We start from the raw sequence: 6,000 nt of genomic DNA, 5'->3' as shown, positions 1-6,000 counted from the left end.
GGGACCAACACGGGTGGATTAGACAGATACCCTTTGATTTGGTCAAAAGCCTCTTGACACTCTGCCGTCCAACTTACCGCAACGTCCTTTTTCAACAGCTGAAATATGGGTTCACAAGTCGCGGTGAGTTGAGCGATGAACCTGCTGATGTAATTGAGTCTACCCAGCAAACTCATTACCTCTGTTTTGTTCTTTGGCGGTGGCAAATCTCGGATGGATTCAATTTTGGATGGATCTAACTCAATTCCCCATCGACTGACGATGAATCCTAGCAGCTTTTCTGATGGAACCCCGAATGCGCATTTGGCCAGGTTAAGCTTGATATCATACCTTCGGAGTCTTTGGAAGAATCTCCTTAGGTCTGCTACATGATCTTCCTGATGCCAAGACTTTATGATCACATCATCTACGTACACCTCAATTTCTTTGTGTATCATGTCGTGAAACACAACAGTCATTGCTCACATGTACGTTGCCCCGACATTCTTCAATCCGAACGGCATTACCCGATCGCAGTAAGTTCCCCATGGCGTAATAAAAGCTGTTTTTTCTGCATCTTCCTCGTCCATTAAGATCTGATGATAACCCGCATAGCAATCCACGAAGGATCCAACCTCGCGCCCGGCGCAATTATCGATCAAGATATGGATGTTGGGCAATGGAAAATTTTCCTTGGGACTTGCTTTGTTGAGGTTGCGGTAGTCGACGCACACCCTGATTTTCCCATCCTTCTTTGGAACTGGCACCACATTGGCCAACCACTCGGGATATCGAGTGACCCGAATGACCTTCGCCTGCAACTACTTAATCACCTCTTCTCTGATCTTTACACTCATTTCTGTTTTAAATTTCCTTAGCTTTTGCTTGACCGGAGGGTATGCCGGGTCAGTGGGCAATTTGTGAACCACTAAATTGGTGCTTAATCCAGGCATATCATCATATGACCATGCAAAAACATCTTTGAATTTCACGAGGGTTTTGATCAATTCCTCCCTGACATTTGGCTCAATATGGATGTTGATTTTGGTTTCTCGGACATTATCAGCGTCCCCTAGATTCACAGCCTCAATGTCATTTAGGTTAGGTTTGGGTTTTTCTTCGAATTGGCACAGTTCTCGGTTTATCTCTTCGAAGGCTTTATCTTCGTCATATTCGGATTCATCGTCGCAAACGACCTCTTGTGTCATTAAGTCGGATTCAGATTGATTTATTAGACTAGGTCGAAGATCTGCTGTGCATGCCATGTCGTTAGAACCAGTAAAAAGAGAACTGTTTAGAAAGAAAAAGAACAAAACAAAATTAAAATGGGACAAAAGAAGAGAACTTTATTAAACTTGCGGGATAAAAGGGTTCACACTTTTACAAAACAAAAGTAAAATTTGGATTACACCCTGGAATAATCCGAATAAAACAAAACAAACAAAACATAAATCAAAGCCTACTACCAAGACTCCCCTCGGACAGGAAGAGGAGTAACCGTCCAATTGTTGGTTTTGGCCTTAAGCCCCACAAACTGTATCTCTGTTTTGATGGAACCTTCTCCAGCTTCTACCATACTGACATCAGCAAATAGCCTCTTGAAACTCTGATTCAAGTCCCCATCCATACCAATCAATGGTCCTAGGATCTTCGGGACTGGCGACCCCTTGGCACTTTCTATGACAAAAGACCTTGAGAGACGTGGCACCGGTTTGGGCAAAAACCAAACCCTCTTCTTCATTTTTCGCGCTTGCTTCCTATCTGCTGCGGTTGGTTTGAACCCCAATCCGAAAGTTTCCAGATTTTTAGGCAAGGTGACAGGTTGGACAATCCCCTGAAGCTCGACTCCCAGGCCCTTTCCCGGCACAAATCCATTACCCAGCATTTCCGACACCATCATGACCGTCGCAACAGCTACCCTAGGGTGCGGGATGCTTTCTCCCTCAGCAACCTTGTTTGCCGACCCTGTATCGAAAATCTGGTAGACACAAGGACCTTTGTCATCAGCGGTCTCTATGAAAGGTACAATGGCTCTGCCCATGGTGCATGCCGTGTCCTCGCCGTGTAGCACGACCTCTTGTCTTTCCCACTCGAACTTCACCATCTGATGTAGGGTGGAGGGCACTGCTTTGGCTGCATGAATCCATGGTCGTCCTAACAGAAGGTTATAAGATACTGTGGCATCTAATACCTGGAACTCCATGGTGAACAGGACTGGACCGATGGTCAATTCAAGTACAATATCCCCTACAGTGGCTGTTCCATTTCCGTCAAATCCTCGGTCACAGATGCTATTCTTGTGGATTCTTCCGCGGTCGATCTTTAACTGGTCCAGAGTGGATAATGGGCAGATATTGGCACTTGAACCGTTATCCACCAATACCCGAGTAACTACCGAGTTTTCATATTTGACAGTTAGGTAGAGAGCTTTATTATGCTCTGTACCTTCCATCGGCAGGTCATCATCTGAGAATGTTACCCTGTTCACCTCGAAAATCTTGTTGGCAATGGTTTCCAGGTGGTTTACAGAAATCTCGTTGGGCACATGAGCTTCGTTCAATATCTTCATCAAGGCCCGACGATGCTCCTCAGAATGGATCAGTAATGACAGCAGCAAGATCTGGGCCGGTGTTTTCCTCAGCTGTTCGACCACAGAGTAGTCCTGCACTTTCATCTTTCTCAGGAACTCCTCAGCCTTTTCTTCGGACACAGGTTTCTTGGTTGCAGCCGGGTTGGTTCTTCTTAGCTTCACCGGAGCAAAACATCGACCTGATCGAGTCAGCCCTTGCGCTTCACAACTAACTTCCTCCACCTATTTTCCTTTGTACATCACCACTGCCTTCTCGTATTTCCAAGGCACAGCCTTGCTATCAATCATTGGCAGCTGGACTACGGGCTTTATAGTGACCATTTCCCTACACACCCCTTTCAACATAACTGCAGGCGTGGGTGGAGTCCCTGATATTACCAACTTGTTTGGATCGGGTTTGCTTGTTATGGTGGACGGGCTCTTTCCCAATATCACTACTGGCTTGACGCCTTCCCCCTGCGACTGTACCCTCGTTCCCCCATTGGTTGATCCTTCTTTCGGGGCGGCCTGGATCATCATCACTGTCTGTGAGGGTTTTCTCAACTCTCCTCCCTCATACACCAACTCGAGCATATGAGCCTCATGGTGTGCCGGCAGTGGGTTCTGGTTGATGTTAGGAACCTCCGGTGTTTAGACCTTGATCTTATTGGTGTCAATGAGATCCTGTATGGCATGCCTCAATTTCCAACACTTTTCGGTATCATGCCCCAGCATCCCTGAGCAGTATTCACAACTTATTGATCGATCCACATTCTGGGGCGGGGGATTTGGTTCTCGAGTCTGGACAGGACTAACCAAACCCAATTGCCTCAATTTGTGGAACAAAGCGGTGTATGTTTCTCCCAACTCAGTGAAAGTTCTCTGTTTCCACAGCCTGTCATTCCTAGCAGCTGGATTTCCCCGAAAGCCTACCCCTGGAGGGTTTCTATATGCTCCTGGTAGAGGATAGGTGTTTTGTGGGGGTGCATATGTGTTCTGGGGAACCGGCGCACGCCATTGCGGGCGAACCGGAGGCTGAGTGTATGTTTGGGCCTGGTGTACGGAACAATGTGGTTCTCGAGGTGGATAGCAATGTTGTAGCGGGTTATATGGGTGGTCTGGCCTGTGAGGTCTGGGTTGGTTGTAGTGTGGCTTGCTAGCCCTGGACCAACTGTCTGCCTCGATCGTGGCAATTTCTTCTTTCTTTCTTCTTCCCAACGCACCTCCGGCACCGTTTTGAATAGCTTGGGTCGTGGCCTTGAGTGCCAAATAATTCAAGATTTTGTCAGACCTCAGACCTTCTTCTATCATGACCCCTATCTTGACCACCTCGTTGAAGGATTTTCCAACCGTTGTCACCAAGTGACCAAAGTAGGTTGGGTCCAATGTTTGTAAGAAATAGTCCACCATCTCTCCCTCTCATGGGAGGATCGACTCTAGCTGCTTGCTCTCTCCAGCGGAACCCGAACTCGCGAAAACTTTCCCCGGGTTTCTTCCCAGTTCTCAATAATGTGAGACGGTCAGGAACTATCTCGAGATTGTATTGGAAATGACCCGCGAAAGCCTGCGCCAGATCATCCCAAGTGTACCATCTACTGGAATCCTGCCTGGTATACCATTCTAGTGCAGATCCGCTCAGACTTTGCCGCCTGCCCCTCTCATTTTGCTACAGAATCCCCGCAAATGTGCCATGGGATCACCGTGCCCTTCATATAAATCAAACTTAGGCATCTTGAACCCAGCCGGGAGTTGGACGTCTGGGAAAGGGCACAGATCTTTGTATGCTACGCTGACCTGGTTGCCCAAACCGTGCAGGTTCCTGAAGGACTGCTCCAGGCTTTTGAACTTTCTCAATACCTCATCCTGTTCAGGGGCTTTAACCGGCTTTTCAATCTATGCCGGTACCTCCAAGTGTGGATTGTAAGCATGTGGTTCGGGGGCATGGAATGTAGGCTCAGGGGGATAGTATTGCATATCGTGAGCCTGAAACAATGGCTCACTGGTCATTCTTTGCAAGGGGGCTGATGTGGGTCCCACAAAAGTGGGAATATTTGGCGTTGGGAGGGGTTGATAGGGAGGTGGAGCTTGGGAATCATGAGAGCTTCTTTCTTGATGATAACAGGGGTTTGGGAGGCTTGTTGAAGGGCCGGAGTGAGGGTATTCCGGCATGTGCCCGAGTGTCTCAGGGCTCTTTTGTGTTTTGGCAAGGGCTAGCTGCATTGCATTCATCTCTAGTCCCATCCTTTCAATCTTTTCCATCGCTTCTTTCAACAACTGGCTCATCGACCTTTCTTCCTCGTTACTATTCTCTGAAGTAGTCATGCTTATTGCTACCGGTCCTTTGGATCTGGTTTGGTAAGGGTGTGTTGCCAGAATTCTTTAACAACTAACTGTCCGGATGCAGACAACAACAAACTTTGTTAGCATTTAGAGCTTAATAGATTTGATCATAACACAAGAGGATGCAATGCTCCTAGGTAGTTAACCGTTTCTACATGCTTTGCTTCAAACAACATGCGTCATCCCGGCTTGCTCATTTGTCCCTTTTTTTAAAGTACTTTGGGAAACCCTGTGTTTTATTTTATTTTTTTCTTTTCTTTCTTTATTAAAAGCGGTCGAATCTTATGGGGATTGCCTATGTATCACGTCCCCGCGCGAATCAGACCAGGCGTAGTTCTGCCTCAAAGTAAAGACACATAAAAATTCTTCCGGAGTCACTTAACTTCATTATCAAAATTTGCTATTACACATTACTTCAAACAAAATAGCAACAATACAGACTCCACAGTTTTTAACTTGATTTGACTAAAAGAAAAGAAAACAACATATGGGAAAACAACAAAGCCAAATAAACAGGACTTGACCAAAGATTAATTCTCCAACTTAAGGGCCCGCGAGGCATCATTCGGCCTTTTCACGGCCCTTGGTGTGAGGTCCCTCTGCAAGCTCTTCAACTCATTCATAATTCGGTGGACGCAGCCCATGACGGAAATAAGGAGGGTTTTCCGAGGTATTTGCTCCCCTGCTAGGCATTTCATGTAGATGTAATGCCCAATTTCGTCGATCCTTCCTCGAATGTTGTCCCTCTCAATGAACAATTGCCTGATTTGTTGGTTCTTCAATCCTAGTGCCTGAGCATTGTCGGCAAGTCGGTCCTGGAACAACTCCATTTGTCTTTCCATGCAAGCCATTGCATCGTAACAATGTCTTCTGTCGACCTGAGCGTCTCGTGTTTGTTTGATGATCCGCTCATGTAAAGTGGAGTTCGTTTCCCTTAATATCCCGATGCTCATTTCACAATCCCTCATGACTTGTTGCAGGCGCTGCCTTCGGGCCATTGTGCATCTTGCCCATCTGACCTTCATCCTTGCTACGCGAGCTTCTGATTGTTCCAATTCTTCTTGGCTTTGGATGACCTGATTTTTCAAACTTGCTATCAACCTTTCGTCGGA

This window comes from Nicotiana sylvestris, chromosome 3 (assembly GCF_000393655.2).
Source record: "Nicotiana sylvestris chromosome 3, ASM39365v2, whole genome shotgun sequence".
Lineage (NCBI taxonomy): Eukaryota > Viridiplantae > Streptophyta > Magnoliopsida > Solanales > Solanaceae > Nicotiana > Nicotiana sylvestris.
Note: the sequence above shows the minus strand (reverse complement) of the source record.